Genomic DNA, 17,826 nt, shown 5'->3' with positions numbered 1-17,826 from the left:
CTGCATTTTTTATTTCCTTCACAGGTTAATTGTACACTATTTCAAAGCCCGATTTTTTTTGTACAACAAAATAACTGTATGGACATGTATACATATATTGTATTTAACATATACTTTAACATATTTAACATGTTTCGGTCTACCTGCTTTCTGGGGGAGGGGGTGGAAGGAAGGAGGGGAAAAATTGGAACAAAAGCAACTGTCAATGGCAAAAAAATTACCCATGCATATATCTTGTAAATAAAAAACTATAATAAAAAATAAAATAAGTCAATTTAAAAAAAAGAAAAAGAAACAGTTCAATTTCTTCAAACAATCTTCATATGTCATGGGATCAAGGCCCTTCACTATTCTGATTGCCCTCCTCTGGACATATGCCAGCTTATCAATGTCCTTTTTAATCCTGGCACCCAGAAGAAGGGGATGAAAACTAAGGCTGGGAAATGATCTATTGAGGTAAAAAAAAAAAATCACTTCAATAAAATTGTAAATTCATGTAATTTATCAAAAATTTTAAAAAGTCATTTAGGCTGAGAGTCTGAATTAATACATAATAATTAGTACATAATAATATTAGATTCTGGTCCAGTCCCTTATTTTAATTCTGTGTATGTGTTTCCATTTCAAATATGTCCCTTGTAAACAACATATTGTTGGATACTGGTTTCTAATGCATTTTGTATCTGCTTTCATGTTATGAATGAGCTCATTTCATACACATTCACAGTTTTGGGTACTGTGTATTTCTTCCATCCCATTTTCTTTCCTTCCTCCCTTCCTTCCTTCTTCCCTCCCTTCCTTCCTTCCTTCCTTCTTTCTTTCTTTCTTCCTTCTTACCTTTCTTCTTTCTTTTTCTTTCTTTCTCTTCTTTTTTCTTTCTTTTTTTCTTTCTTTCTTCATTTTCTCCTCCTCCTCTTCTTTCTCCCCCTCCTTCTTCTTTTCATCCTCTTCTTCCTCTTTTTCCTTTTTCTTCTTCTTTCCTATCTCTGTCTCTCTTTTTGTCTCTCTGATTCCCTCTGTGTGTGTGTGTTTATCTTTCTCTTTGTATGCCTCTGTCTGTATGTGTTTGTCTATTTTTCCTTTTATCCTTTCCCTCTTCAAAAGTCCATTTTTCTTCTAACCACTACCTTCCTTAATGTGTCCTACCCTTTATCATCCTCCCCTCCTTTCACTAATTCTTTTACTTCCTATTTTTCTATTGAGTGTTGCATTTCTATACATAGCTGATTGTATATGTATGTGTGTTCCTTTATAAGTTTATTTCAATTAGAGTGTTCAGGCATTGTCTGTCACTTCCCCTCCCAAATTTTCCCTACTATTGTAAAAGCCCTTGCATGCTTCTTTTATATTTTCCCCATTCTATTTCTCCCTTCCCTGCTTGTTTTAATGCATACTTCATTCATACCCCTTTAATTATTTTTGAGATTATCTAACATAATCACCTCACATCCATGCTCTCCATCTATATAAAACTCCCTTTGCATATCCTGATAATGATAAAGTTCTTAGGAGTTACATGTCTCATCTTCTCATGTAGGAATGTAAATACTTTGAATCCCTTATGATTACTCTTTCATGTTTACCTTTTTGTGATTCTCTTTGAGTCTTATGTTTGAATGTCAAATTTTCTATTCAGCTCTGGTCTTTTCATCAGGAATACTTGAAAATCCTCTATTTCATTAAATATCTATTTCCCCCTGAAGGATTATATTTAGTTTTCATGAGCAGGTTATTCTTGGTTGTAATCCTAGCTCCTTTGCCTCCCAGAATATCATATTCTAAGTCCTCTATTCCTTTAACATAGAAGGTACTAAATCTTATTTAGTTCTGACTATGGATTCATTATATTTGCATTGTTTCTTTCTGAATATTTAAAATATTTTCTGTTTAATCTGGAAGTCCTGGAATTCTGTTATAATATTCCTGGGATTTTGCATTTTGAGTATAACTTTCAGGAGGTAATTAGGGGATTCTTTCTATTTCTATTTTACCCTCTAGTTCTAGAGCAGTTTTCCCTGATAATTTTTTGAAATATGATTTATACACTCTTTCTTTGATCATGACTTTCAAATACTCCAATAATTTGTAAATTATCTCTTCTCAATCTATTTTTCAGATGAATTGTTTTTTCAAATGAAATATTTCACATTTTTGTGATTTTTTAAAATTTTTTTACTATCTCATGAAAACATGAGCTTACACTTGCCCAATTCTAATTTTAAAGAATTGTTTAGTGAGATTTTGAATTTCTTTTTCCACGTAGCCAATTCTGTTTTTTAAAGAATTCCCTTCAATTTTTTTTTTGTGCTTCTTTTACCATTTAGTGAATTCTGTTTTTTAAGATGCTATTTTTTAGGATTTTTTTCATACTTATTTAAACAAACTGTTAATTCTCTTTTCATAACTTTCTTGTATCAATTTCATTTTCCTCCTAATTTTTCCTCTACTACTCAACTCTTTAGCTCCCTCTAGGAACTCTTCTTGAGCTTAGGTCCAATTCGCTTTTTTCTTTTTTTGGCACCTGTTTTTACATTCTTGTTTACTTCTGAGTTTGTCTTGGTCTTCTCTATTACTTCTACTACTAAAAATAGTAGCTTTTATTATATATTTCTTTTGTTATTTTTGCTTGTTTTTTTTTCCAGTCTTTTTTTTTTACTTTAAATTTTATGTTACAGTTGGGATCTTTTTACCTCAGGGTGGGAACTAATGTCTCAAACTTCAGGCTTTTTTGTGCTGCTATTTTCAGAGCTATTTGAGGAAATATACAAATTTTTGGTGATTCCAAGGTGATGTGATCCTGAGGTATAATCACTGTTCTCCTGATTTTTGTTCTGGCTTTATCTTTACTTTGTCCCTGGTCCCCTGAAGCCCTAAGCGCTCATGCTCTCTTTGCTTTAGTACTGTAATCAGAGTTACTACTCCTTTGAAATCAATCAACAGCACTTCTCTCCTCTATGGAACTGAGACCCTGAACTTTATATGGGCAATAGAGTTGCCAATTAGTGCCAGCTGTACCATATGCTGGCAAAGGGTCACCGGAAATCTTTTTTCTAATCAGCTGTTGGACCCTCTCTCCTCACCAGCTGTTGCTGACATCCTATGGTGGCACTCTATATGTGGACTCAGGACAGCTTTCACCCCAGTATCACAGACTTTTCCTGCCAAATTCTTAAGTTTTCTTATGTCAGAAAAAAATGTTTTACACTAACCTTGTATCGACTTTGTTACTCTAAAATTTTATTTGAAGCATTATTTTAAAATTGTTTCAAAGGGAATGTTGGGAGAGTTCAGCTGGTTGGCTGCCCCTAATCTACCATCTTCCATCATCACATTTAATTAAAGTATCTACTTCTTTTTCAATCACTGTTTTCTAGGACTATTACAAATATCAAATGAGATATTTTAAAAGGGCAGAGCAAAATTTCTGGAACATAGTAGATGCTATACAAATGGTAGTCTATCATCATTATCATCATCATCATCTTGGCATCAAATGTTCTATGATATGTGATTTGACAGTTTTGCTGGGTTTTTGTCTTATATATTATCTCTATCATGACCCTCAGAAACATAAAATCTACAAACTGAAAAGATCCTCAATGATCATATCGCAGGGGTCCTCAAACTTTTTAAATAAGGGGCCAGTTCACTGTCCCTCAGACTATTGGAGGACTGGACTATAGTAAAAACTAAAACTTTGTTTTGTGGGCCTTTAAATAAACTTCATAGCCCTGGGTGAGGGGGATAATCGTCCTCAACTGCAGCATCTGGCCCGCAGCCATAGTTTGAGGATCCCTGTAATAATATAGACTAACCTTTATCTGACAGAATTCTTTCCACAGCATCAACAAAAGATCACCTAGATTTTTCTTGAAGCCTTCTAGTGAAAAGGAATCCATTACTTCCCAAGACAGCCTATTCCACTTTTGGACAATTTGGATGATTAAAATTTTTTCTTTATATCAAGCCTAAATTCATATATATATTTTTACAACTTACAAAAGTACTTATAGTTCTGCCTTCTGAAACCAAAAGGAACTTATCTCGTTGATTTTCCACAAGACAGTCCTTCAAATACTTGAAAACATGCATCTCTCCTTATGTCCCAAATAATGCTTCTCTTCTAAAGACTAAACATCTCTAATTCTTTCAGACAATTATCATAGGATATGGTTTTCAGTTATCATATATAGAGCCAATTTTTTTCTATACACTCCTGATTATGGTATGGTCTTCCCAAAATGTTACAATATATTCAATGTAGTATGACCAGAGAGGAGTAGAATGGAACTCTGAGTCCTCCTCTATTATGAATAATGTGCCTTTTAATATGACCTAAAACAGCATTAGCTTTTTGCTGACCTATGACATTTTTGACTTGGCTCACTAAAAGGGACTTGATCTTTTTATTTACAAAAATTGTTGCCTGGTTATGCTTCTCCCATTCTGGGACTTGTGAAGTTTATTTTTTTTTAACTCAAGTTTGTAAAACTTATATTTATTTCTTTTAGATTTCATCTCTGTTTCATAGGTAGAAATACTAAAGTATATATTTTATTTCAGAGTCATCCTGTTGGCATGGTGGGTAGAACATTAAACCTAGAGTTCAAATTTAGCCTGAGCTATGTTCTAGCTGTGTGACTTTCTAGCTGGGCAAAATCACCTAACCTCTGGCTGCACCAGATTCCTTATCTGTAACGTGAAAATAATAATGACATTTACCTCCCAGGATTGTTTTGAGGATAAAATGAGATATTTATAAAGTACTTTCCAAATCTCAATGTGCTATTATTATTATCTTATAAGGTATGGCCCACTAGTCTAAACAGTTAAATTCTTTCTGGATCCCACCTTGCATATTTCTTACCATATGTGTGCTATCTACAAATTTAATTAGCATGCCTTTTATGATTTCACTGATAAAAATATACAATAGCACAAGGTCAAGAACAGATCTTTAGGGTAGTTCATAAGAAATCTCCCTCCAAATTTACTTCTATACATTAATAACCACTCTTCAGGTCTAGTCATTCAATCAGTCCTAAATCTACCTAATTTTACTATCATGTCACCTATATATATCTTTCTATCTAGTTCATAAAGATAGCATGAAAAGCCAATAGGTAAAGGATTCACTGAACTCTAAGTACACTTTTATATAGCATTCCTCTGACCTAAAAATTTAAGTATTTGAAAGTTTATTCTGACATTTACTTTTTTAAATTCAATTTTATATTATTTTCCGATGCGTTCTTTTTCTCCCAGCTTCCCCCTAATGAGAAAGAAAATACAAGTAAAACCATTGTAAATATGTATAGTCAAGCAAAGCAAATTCCTCCACTGGCCATAAAGTATTATAATCTTGATGAAGTCATATTGGCCATGTGATCACTTATTTCCCTTTTTAAATATTCACAGGGCATCTGCATAATATTGTGCTCTAGAATTTTGCTAAGAGCAGAAGTCATCCTCAATGCAACATAGTTTTCTGATTCTGACCTTTCGTCATTTTGAAAAATCCAAACAATATCTCTTGTTCTCTAGTCATGCAGCACCCTTCCTCAGATTCTCCCTGAGCTTCCAAATATTACCAATAGTAATCTCATTTGCCAGTTTTCTCAATATGTTCAAGAATAATTCATCTGATTCAGATTTGATCTCCTTGAGGAAAGCAAGTCACTCTCTTACTATCTATCTTCATTTATTTCTATGCTTACCATTCTGAAGATCATCCTTCATGGAAAATATAAAAGAAGAAAAATAGTTAAATAATTCAAAATTTGAATCATTATCTACTGTTAAGATTCCAAATACCTGCAAGCAGCATTCCAGTCTTCTTTGATCCTTCTCATTTAAAAGAAACAAGCATACAAACAAACAAAGAGGGAAGGAAAGAATGCAATGCAAGTTCATCTGGAGATTTAGTGCTCAGATTCCATACAAGGAAAAAGATCCACTAAATATCTCATTTATCTTTTGTTCTATATTAACTAAAATCAAGGAGAAAATTTTAATTAAAACCTTGACTTAAATGTATATCCCCCCACTTTTTTTTTTTTTTTTTTTTTTTCCCTCAGGAATTGGGTCTAGTGTTCTTTTAGTCTCATGCTTCATTTGCTTTTGTTGAAATAACCTGTGAGAATGTGTGTGTGTGTGTTTGTGTGTGTGTGTGTGTGTACTGAAAAAAACTAATTTGAATTGAACTTTACATTCCTTCAGGCTGTGCTTTAGAAAGAAGGTACAGAAAACAAGCATAAAAGTAACTGGCTAATTTTGCTTGCACATCATCCTTTCAAAATCCTATAAACATTTATGAGGTGATAGTTTTATGACTATGCCATTAAAAGGCCAAAGGAAATTATGAGCCTCTGAGTTTTTAGACCAAATGTGTATCTATGCAAGAAAAATGTTATATAGCAACCCAAAGAATCAGTTGCCTGATTTTATTCTGATTAGTCAACTCTGAAAAGCAAGATTTCTCATCTCTTTGAAAACTTTCTCATGTAGTATGCAGTTGAGGAGATAAGTATACATTAAACAGATTAAAATCAAATCAACTAGCATTTCCTTTAAGTTATAAAAAATTTTATTTCATTGCAAATACTATTTGACTATGATTACGCCATTTAACTCCCTCAAGGTCTCAGTTCCCTCATCTGCAAAATGATGATCCATTTATATGCTAAAATATATCTATGATTCTATGAATAAAAAGGAATAATCTGAAACAGTTTTGTCCAGGAAGATTTCTTCTCCTTATTCTTCTCCTCCTTCTTGTTCTTCCAAAAAAACATTCCAATATTGAAACTAAGAACATATCAATCTGTAGATGTTATTTTTGACATTGTTACAACCTTAAAATTTGAGTATTTTCCAGAAAAGATAAAATTTCATAATCCCAAGTGTAGTATGCAAATAGAGCAATTGCCAATATAAGTTCCCAAGCTTAGATATAGTATCTAACTATAAGCAACTAGAAAACAATTAGAATTTTTTTTTTCACATTCAAGTAGTTCTCTGATGTTCTTAGACTAAAATTCCTTAAGATTTCCACTCTGTTTCCAAACCAAAAACAATAAACAATATGGCCTCAGGAGCTTTCCCAGAAAATTCAGGTTACTTCTGCATTAAGTTCCATGAGAAACACAATCACAAAATTAAGTTCAAGAACTGTGGTAATTCCAAGTCAATCTTGATATTTTAGGATGACAAGACGTTGCCAGGTATAACATATTTTACTGCAATAACAAAAATAGCTAAGTCTGAAATGTCAACCCAGATTTTTCATTTTTTGAATCAAATCATTATTGTTATTTTTTAAGCATTTTTGGTAATAGAAGTAAGGAACTGAAGTGCAATCAGTTGTAGGAAAAGAGATTGTAATCCTTTTATTAGGAAACTTCGTGTTTAAAAAGAGCAGCTTATTATGGAAAAGCCTTCTACCCCAGGGAAAATTATGATTTTAAGGCTCATGAACCTGTCAGTCTATAAGTTATGAGCAAGCTGCTGCATCTGCAGTTTTGATTAATCTATTCATTACTCAGTTGACCCTACTTGCTAGCCTAGACAGCATGTAGAAAAATCTGCATTTAGAATTTTACTTTAAGTGGGAAACATGAGAGTATGTTCTTCACTATAAGAAAATGCATTATATTTTCAAGTCTTGGACAATGAAAACCAGTGACAGGAGGCATATTAAATTAGATTTTTGGTTGTTTGTTGTTTAAAATGCATGCTCTGAAAATTTAGTCCTTTAAGCCTGCATCCTTCCAATGAAGGAAATCTTCTGGAGAGGTTTCACTATAACGATGCTAATTATTCTCTAATATCTTACATAAAGGAAATAAAAGTGAGTCTGTTGAAACTCTAACAGTGCAAATCTCAATATCTGTGTCTTGCCCACAAGATTATGATCCAAAGGAAGCATGCTAGGGGTTAGTAGTGGACTCATGCTAATTATTCATTCCTTGGTATATACCCTAACTGTTCTTACTTCTATGTGGCTCTTTCTGCCACATAGTCTGAAAAGTCGCCATGTAGCTAGAAGTATAACTCTTTAGGACTACCAGTTGATTTTCCTCTTCATGAAAATATAAGTCTAGGTGAAGAAGCAGGTACAAATAGAAAGTGGAACTTTTTTTTCTTTTATGTCCAAAGAAATGTCTTTCCCCAGAACAAAAATATCTACTTAGTTTTTTTACTCAAATACATTGCCATGATTTAGCTTATAATCAAAGAGTTTTTCAGTTCCACTTTACCCTATTCCTGTGCCTCCTATTAAATCAGCTCATAAATGAAACATATGTCCATGCATGCTTCTTTCAAAAAAGGTGAGGTGTGTATGTGATTTGATGGGTTGATGTATAAGGTCATGGAAAACTATTAATGAATTTTGATCAACTAATCATGATGATACGGAAATAAGTTGAATATGCAACCTAACTTATTAAGATTAAAATGGATGTATAAGTGATAATGAAAAGTAATCCATCATGTGATAGCCTTCAACTCATTTCCAATGCTTTATTTAAAAAATATGGAATAAGAGGCAATGTCTAAAGATTATCATTTGATTTACCATTTGAGAATAAGTTGTCCTTAATTAATAGAGAAATATCCTATATATACATATATTTAATTTGAAACTGCCCTAGCTCAAAATATAGACCTCTTATAAAATCTAGGGTAGAAGATTCAAGCTAGTTACATAATAATTCAATAGTTAATTGAGAACATTCCATTATCTGCATAATTACCTACTAAAAAGCATGAAATTAATTGAATACCTAACAGATAAAAATGAGCAATTAATTCCTGGAGGACTTAACAGGATATTTAACAAATACCTCATTTTCAAAAAGAAAAAAAATATATTTTTGGATTAGTATCTGAAACAAGGTTCTGAACAAGTTTCTGAATTTGTAACCAAGGAATTACCAATATTTCCTATAGAATATTTCATATCATACTTCATATAACTAGCACTTAAGAAATAGTGGTATATAAGAAGTCAATTTTGTTTTAAATTTTTAATAAAATACAAAACATGGTCCAAAGACCATCTCTCCCCTAAAATCTTCTTAATTCTTTACTTCCAGTAAGAAATATTTTAATCCCAAAATGGGCAAAATTGATAGAGATTCCCTGGAATAAAAATAGAGGAATTCATCAGTATTAGATGAGTTTTTTCTCCTGCTGAAACCACAGGATACAGTACCCCTTGGAGGTATGGAGTTAAGAAAAGTCTCCCTTTGTTCCTTCTTAGATCTTTTAGGCCACCCACAGATAATCATACAGCCGAGTAGAGGCAGTACTCAGAGAAGCTTACTCTGGGAAGCAAAGCTAGGACAAGGCATTAGTGTGCTCTAAGAGAGGCTTGCAAATTACATACACACAGGCAGCTCAAAAATTATATACTCTTTGTGTTACTTACCATCCACCAAAGGTTTTGTGCCTTCAGTGTAAACCATGAATTAAAACATTACAAAATAAATAAATATTTTCTGGCATTAAAAAGTACATTTATAAAAAAGTATAATGGGAGAGAATGACAAAGGAAACTTTATACTGTATACAGTATAACTGTATACTGTATACAGTTACAAATGTAATATATATACTCATTGAATACATCCCCTCAATTCAAAATAGTTAGCTTTATACCTAGCCCTAGCTCTAAAGGGGAGGATTTGAAGGGGTAGAAGGGAAAATTGTGGTCCCACCACTAACAGAGACTATTTTCTCTGTGTCTGTCTCTCTCAGTCCTGGTCTCTGCCTCTGTCTCTGTCTCTGTTCTTCTTTCTCTCTCTCTCTCTCTCTCTTTCTCTGTCTCTCTCTGTCTCTCTCTCTGTCTCTCTGTCTCTCTCTCTCTCTCTCTGTCTCTCTGTGTCTTTGTCTTTCTGTGTCTCTCTGTGTGTCTTTCTGTCTCTCTGTCTCTCTCTGTCTCTCTCTTTCTGTCTCTCTCTCTCTTTCTGTCTCTCTCTCTCTTTCTCTCTCTTTCTCTCTCTCTTTCTCCTTCCTCCCACCCAGATCATTTCCACATTTACCAGTATAGTCTAGAGAATACACAAAGTATCTATGAATAAGAATTCTTGTTAAACAGTAAGAATATTCTCTTCATGACTCCTACGTAAATCTAATGAGAAACCCTTTATTATAATTAGTTGCAATCAGTTCTTACTCCATTGATTAGAGGATCAAACCAATTCTTTCTACATTTAATATCTTCTGTATCATATTCAAATTTGAAATTTCTAGTTGAAGGCTATTACCTCAACAATAACATAATAAGGTACCGTTTTCAGCACAGAAGAACTGTATTTTTTTTAGTACCTTAAAAATTGATATACAACACCAGGTTTCAGTGTGATACTTCAAGAAAACCTTTTCTCAGAAATCATAACCCTAGACGGATGGCTAATGCATTCTCTTTCCTTTGATGCAGAAAGCTGACAACAAGTATAACCCTTGCACACTTTCGTCTTTCCAGATTGTGCCTTCTGAGTACAGCTGGTTTTTTTTAACCCCTACTTTCCTTGATAAAAATTTAGAAATTCTACTAGTTATTTATATGGGTACTATGTAACACAATTTACGTTAAACTGTTTAAACCAATTTATTGGACAATTAGTTTGACATGATTATCGCTGAGCCTAATCTCTGTAGAATCTCCTCAGAATGTGTTGCTCCATTGTAGGGGTGCAGTGACTAGTCCCCATTTCCATTTAACAACTAAATACTGGATAGCTTTTAAAAAATCAAATGCACTTCAAATACATGGTAAAATTTCATTCAATCATTTCTGCCTGCCCCCCTCAAGGACATAATGTCTCTTATAGCCCCTCAAGTCCTAGGAATGAGTGGCATGGAGTAGCTCATAACTTAGTTCATTTCTTTCATTGCACTGATACTTTCAAGTTCAAATCTAAAGCTACATTACTGCCAGATTCTGCTAGACCTTGGATCTTTGCTACTGCCAGCAATTCTGGACTGGCTATAGCACCCAGCCAAGATTTCTAGACTCCTAGGTTCTTGTGGCTACTGCTTCTAGTGAAGACCCAGGCTCTTCAGGGTTTATGGCCTGGGAAGGGGAGTCTTTTCCCTCAAGGTCCTTTCACCCTACAATATTTTCTCACAGGAAACTGTTAGTAGAGTCAACTCAGTGCCTTACATTCAAATACAGCAAATTCCATAGGCACTGGCTGTTTTGAAATTATGAGTAGTTCTAGCTATTCAGGCAGTGGAAAAAGGCTTTTCCCAATTTAGTTGTAGAATCCATACATGCTCTGAATTTCATGAATTTTCATAGAAACAGACTCTAGCCTCTCCATCTCAGGTGGTGTGCAAATTCATCAACATGCAATAAAGTAGTATTGCCTCGCTCTCCATCATCTGTCCTTCCTTAGTCTCCAGGAGGCCACTATCATTTCATTCTCATACAATTAGATTTGTTAGACCATTTGGGGATGCTAAAATTTTCCTAAGGAAAACAAGAAGAATTCTGCTATACTGAAAACTGAATTTATCATCACTTCACCCTAAATTGGTTCCCAGACAACTTTTCTATCCCTATTGATAACAATATCATTCTTCCCAGCTTTCCACCCTGAAACTTCCCTTTAATTTTCTCCTTATAATTAATCAATCCTAAATTCTAAAAATTGTTCTTTCCCCATTGGATCTGATTATCCCTTTCTCTTCATCTTATATGTGAGCAAATGTTGTGACCACTTTATAGATGACCTAAATAGTTTTCTGACTTGTCTAACTTCCTAAATTATTCTACAGCTTCCCCCCACTTTCTTAAAGGCCAGATTGCTTTTCCTAATACACTATTTTCCTCAATTCAAATTTGGCAGCTTTATATTTAAGGTATTGCATGCATAAGCCCCACTTTACCTATCCAACCTTTTCTCTCACTACTCTCCAAACAAAAATCTTCTCCAATTATTCTAATTTCCTTAATGTCTTGAACCTCAGTTTGTTCTTGGGGGTAGGGAACCTACCCCTTGCTCTCTGACTATCCAAGTACTACTCATCCTTCAAGGTCCAGTCCAAATATTGACTTTTTCATAAAGTTATCCTCAAATGCTCCAGGCCACACACTTTTTTTCCCCTCTGAATTCAGTTCAGTTTGGAAGATTGCCAGGAGTTAGCTGCAGGAGCTCTTGGAACCAAGCAGAGAGATAGGCCTCTAAGAAAACTAACCAGGCTATTTTGGAAGAGACAATAAAAGACTGTACTTAAATCCCTGGCTGCATTTGAGGTGATTATTACTTGGAAATGAAACAAAGGCTGCCTCTAGAAACCTCCCCAAGAAACCTGCTCCCAGAGAACCATCATATTTTAGAAAAGAAGAGAGCACTACAAAATTATATAATAATAACTTTGGAGAAAGAACACTTACTGTCTATAATACTAATTGGCACCTAGAATCAAAGAGTCATGAAAATCAGTGAAGTGTAGAGATCATCTAGTTAATTTCTTCTCTTATAGATAAGGAAACAGAGAGATAGTGAAAGGAAGTAACTTTGCTTATGGTCACACAGCTAATCATTCTTCCTACATATGTTTACTGAAAAACCAGTAGTCAGGGAATTGTGGGAACCACCAAGATAATTGAAAAGTTTTCCCTGGTTGGAAGGATTTTATAATCTAACTGACAACATAAGACTTAGATACCTAAACTATAATATAGTCAATCAATCAATGAGCATTTATTTAGGGTAACATAAAATGTAGATACCTAAACTATAATATAGTCAATCAATCAATGAGCACTTATTAAGGGCTTATTGTATCTTAAGTACTATGCTAAGTAAGCATTATGAATATAAACAAGACAATATATGATAAGTGAAATAAAAAAGTTAGTGGCAGAGCCAGAACCAGCTACCTCTCCTAACTGTAAATCCATGATTCTTTCCACTGTGCCATCCTGACAGTATAAAAACTATATTGTCATATCTTGCCTTTAGTTCATATGTTAAGTCTTGTCTCCCCAAGAGAATAGGGACTGCCATACTCTTTTTGTCTTACCTCCAGCACTTAGGACATAGTAATAAATACTTTGTGAATTGAATTGAGTTGTGGCCATGGTTTCTCATATTCTGCTTTCTTACTTCTAGGAATACAGAGAACTCAAGCTTGCCATAAATGAGATCAATCAAATTGAAGAGAATGACTCACTCCATGTTTATTTATAGTCATATAATACTTGTGAAAATACTCAAAAGTGGGTGGTATTGATCTTTATGGGAGTTTAGAAGTTATTGTTATTTTTTTTCATATATTTTAATGTAGCAATTGGAGAGAATGGAAGAAAGAGGGGGGGGGGGGCATGTTTGACTCCAGGTGTATCTGACATATCTCTGTATTGTTGACAAAAATAAAAATTGATTTCCCTCCCCTTCACCCTCATTTCCTCCCCAATGAAATGTAACTTTTGTGTTTAAATGAAAAGTATATAATATATGCACATATATATCAGATTTTATTTTATTAACACTTCTTTGAGATTAGAAAGCTGAAGATAAAAAGAAAGAATGCCAAACAAAATTATGACAACTGATGTTTAAATACCAATGTGTAGGAAAATGGAAAGAAGCTGCTTTCTTTCCTCTCTATCTATATGAAGCAAAATGCATTGCATAAATTAGCCAATAAAGGAAGGATATTTTTATTCCCTGACATCTTCTTCAAAGAAGATGACTTCTCCCTCTTCTGATTCTGTGAGTCAGGAGGTACTGTGGACATAGTGCTTATGTACAGATCATTCCTCTACTCTGAGAGAATTTTTTCTTTCAAAACTAATTCAGTTCATTTACACCATTCTCTCTGTCCATTCTTATTACTTTGATCTATCAACAGTTAGTCACTCTCTCTGTTTTCTCACTAACTTGAAAACCTGATTCATGGCCTTCCTCTTCACTGGCCATGTCCCTTGCCACCAAATGTAAAAGAAGGAAAGAAGATAGGAAGGGAGGAAAGGGGAAAGGAAAGGAAGGAAAGAAGGAAAGGAGGGAGAGAAGGGAAAAATGGAAGGAAGGAAGGAAGGAAGGAAGGAAGGAAGGAAGGAAGGAAGGAAGGAAGGAAGGAAGGAAGGAGAAGGGAGGAAGAAGGGAAGGAAGGAAGAAGGGAAGAAAGAAGGGAAGGAAGGAGGGAAGGAAGGGAAGGTGAGAGGGAAGGAAGAGAGGGAAAAAAGAAAAAAATTAAAACATTCATTATGCATCTATTATATGCCAGGCACTTTACAAACATTATCTCATTTAATCCTCATATAAACACTGAAAGATGACTGCTATTATAATTATCGTTTTACAGTTGAGGAAATTGAGACATATTTGCCCAGGATCACACAGTTAGCAAATGTCTGGTGCCAAATTTGAACTCAGATCAACCTGACTCTAGGCTTAGCACTTATTCATTGTCACATAGCATCACCTAGAAATCTGCATGGAGTCCTAGCAGTTTCTGTTAATAACAACTCTTTTTAATCACATAACCTCAACCTCTACAATTTAAATGATCTATCTTTCTCAACCCCTACTTCAACAACACACCAACATGGTCATATCTTACACCTTACTATCTCTCTGAATCTTCAAAATTCTATTCTAACCCCATTTCCTACCCTAATACCTTTCCTTCTTTTACTCACTAAAATTACTATTGCCTCTTATTATGAACTTCATTTTATTGATACATTCATACCTTCCTATCCCATATCTCTCTTTCTGGCTTCACTTAGGTCCATATCCAGCCCTGATTCCATGGTCAGACCATTAATATGTTACTCACTACCCTAGGATCTCTGGACTCTAAACTTTTCCTTTTCAATCAATCAGCAAGTATTGAACAGACAGGACAATTTGACTAACTTGCTAACTGTGGAGAGGGAATGTCTAATAAGGTTGATAAGAAACTTTGAGGTGGTCCTGAAAGATTTTGAAAAATAGAGTTTGTAGTTTAATTAAGAAGCTATGGTAGCTACTGAAGTTAAATCTAGCTTCTATTTGATAAATTACATTGCTTCATTATATAACCTTGAATTTATTCTCCTTTCCTTTCTTAAGGTATTCTTCCTTTGTCAAGTTAAATTTTACTTTCACACTCTTGTAAAGATGAGCCAAAATTTTCCTATATTCCCATGCTAGTAGTCAGCTATCACTCTGTAGCTTTCATTGTTACTTGAAATTTGATGGAAACTCAGTAGGCTAAAAGCTTTAGATGAATCATCTACAACCAGTAGATTGGAGCTAGAATGTACAATTTGGTCCTAATAAGAACAATTTACATTGCCTTAAATTTTTATTCTAAATTTAAATAACAAAAAAGAGCATTCCCATGTACACAGAATATAAAAACTATATTTCATACCAATTAGTTTTATTAAGTATATACTAAATTCTGTTTCTTTTAAAAATGTGTATGTTGTCTAGCCTTCCTTCTGAACTCTATTCTCTTCTCTTTTATATATTTATTTTAAAAATTGTTACACTGGCTCTTTTTTGGAACAATTCCATTTATATGGTAGCAACAGCAGCTTCTATTGCATTGGGATTTAAAGTTCACAATGTACTTTCCTTCCAACAACCTTGTAAGTTTGGTTGCAAAAATAGAATTATATTGATATTTTATGTTCTGGGGAAGAATTTACAGTTTTGGTCCTGGAAGTTGTGAATCTTTTATATAAAAATGAAAGGTACAAGAAGCAGGATGTCCACTGACAAAATTCCTTGTTATCACAAAGCTTCCACGACAAAAATTTGTCAATGTAAGAAAGTCTATCTTTCTCTGTATCTGTCTCTGTTTTTGGCTGTTACTCTGCCACTCTGGTGCTCTCTGTTTCTCCCATCTCCATTCTTTTCTCTTCTAATGATACTTTTCTTTATCTATGATCCTATATAACTATTTCAATTGTTTTTAAATGTTTTACTCATTTTGGGGCACAAATCATAAACTAAACATGTATACCTTATTTAGAAGTGTAGCATAGTAAAATAGTCAAACTCAAATAGAAATCAATACCTGTGGGCCCCTTAGACTTAGACAACCCCAGAGTAAGATTATCTACTAAAAAGAGATAGTGAATTTAGGTACATACTTCAATCCTTATCCAAGACAGAAGTCAAGAGATTCAAAATTTGAGTGTGAAAATGTAAATTACATGTCTTTAGTATTTTTAAAAAACTGTCTGTATGGTTCTGTCCTTCCACTTTCATTGCCACCACTCAGATATTTATTATTAATTCCTCTTACCAGAATTACTGCTACTTTACTACCTATAGTCTTTGTACTCTCCAGTCCATAATTTATATCATTGCTACAATAATTGTCCTAATGACAGATCTGCTTCCCTGTTTGAAATAGAAACAATGCAAGAAGAAATTACAAAAATCATGTAGGATAACTTCAGAATATATAAAATATTTAAATCTATCTGCTATAACACATGAAGAAATTATATGACTACAATTTTAAAACAAGTCTCCATAAAACAGACAATTGAAAAATGCATTAATTTCTCATGCATACACCTAGTTAATATAATAAAAATGAGAATACTACCTAAATTGAATTATTTAGTGCTATAATTTTAGGTCAAACTACACAAGAATTTTATAGGCCTAGGAAAAATAATAATAAAATTCATCTGGAGCAGAGTTATCAACTCTTCCCTGGACTACAGAGCCTGCAAAACACCCTATTGCAACTGAACCAGATTAAAATGTTACCGGAAAATGTCTAACAATAAAATAATAATTATAATTTATAACATAATGTTAATTTGTGGGTTAAAATCAATATATGGCCCACAAGGGTCTATTTTCTATGGATATGACACCACTGATATCAGAAATAACAAGTCAAGAATCTCAAGGTAAATAATGAAAAAAAAGAGAGAAAGGAAAGGAGGTCTAGTAGTACTAGATCTAAAACAATACTGTGAAGCAATAATCATCAAAATAATTTAGTACTAAGAAATAAAAAAGTTAATGAATGGTAGAAGTACCACAACATTCAGAAGAAAATCAACACTGTGGTCTAGTGCTTAAATCTTTAAAAAGACTTGAATTACTAGGGTTAATGACTCACTATTTGACAAAAACTATTGGAAAAACTGGAAAGCCATCTGGCAGAATCTAGATACAAACCAATATTTGTTGCTATTTTTATTGGGTCATTTTCAGTAGTGTTTGACTTTTTGTAAACCCATTTGGGTTTTCTTGGCAAAGGTACTAGAATGATTTGCCATTTACTCCTCCAGCTCATTTTACAAATCAGAAAGAGACAAATAGGGTTAAAGTGATTTGGCCAAGGTCACAGATCTAGCAAATGTCTGAAGCTAAGTTTGAACTAAGGAAAATGAGTTTTCCTCACTCCAGGCCTGGAAGTCTTTATCTATCATGCCACCTTACAGCTACTTCAAACATTTTACAACATAAAACAAGATAAACTCCAAATGGATATAAGACCTCGACATAAAGAATGACATGAAAAATCAATTAGAGGACTAAAGAAGAAATTACCTTTCAGATGAGGGGAAAGGGGAACAGTTTATAACCAAAAAAGGGCATAAAGTATCACAGAAGCTAAAATGTGTGTTCGATTCTGTAAAATTTTTAAAGATATGCACAGATAAAACCAATATAACAAAAGTTAGAAGGAAGCAGATAAATAAGAAAAAAATGCTTGCAGCAATTTTCTCTAATAATGGTTTCCTTTCCAGGATATATAAGTATTACATTTATAAAAATAAAGACTACTCTCCAATTAATAAAAGGACAAAGGATACAAATAAGAAATTTTCTCCATATGAAAAAA

This window comes from Sarcophilus harrisii, chromosome 3, assembly GCF_902635505.1.
Source record: "Sarcophilus harrisii chromosome 3, mSarHar1.11, whole genome shotgun sequence".
Taxonomy (NCBI): Eukaryota; Metazoa; Chordata; class Mammalia; order Dasyuromorphia; family Dasyuridae; genus Sarcophilus; species Sarcophilus harrisii.
This window is presented reverse-complemented; position numbering follows the sequence as displayed.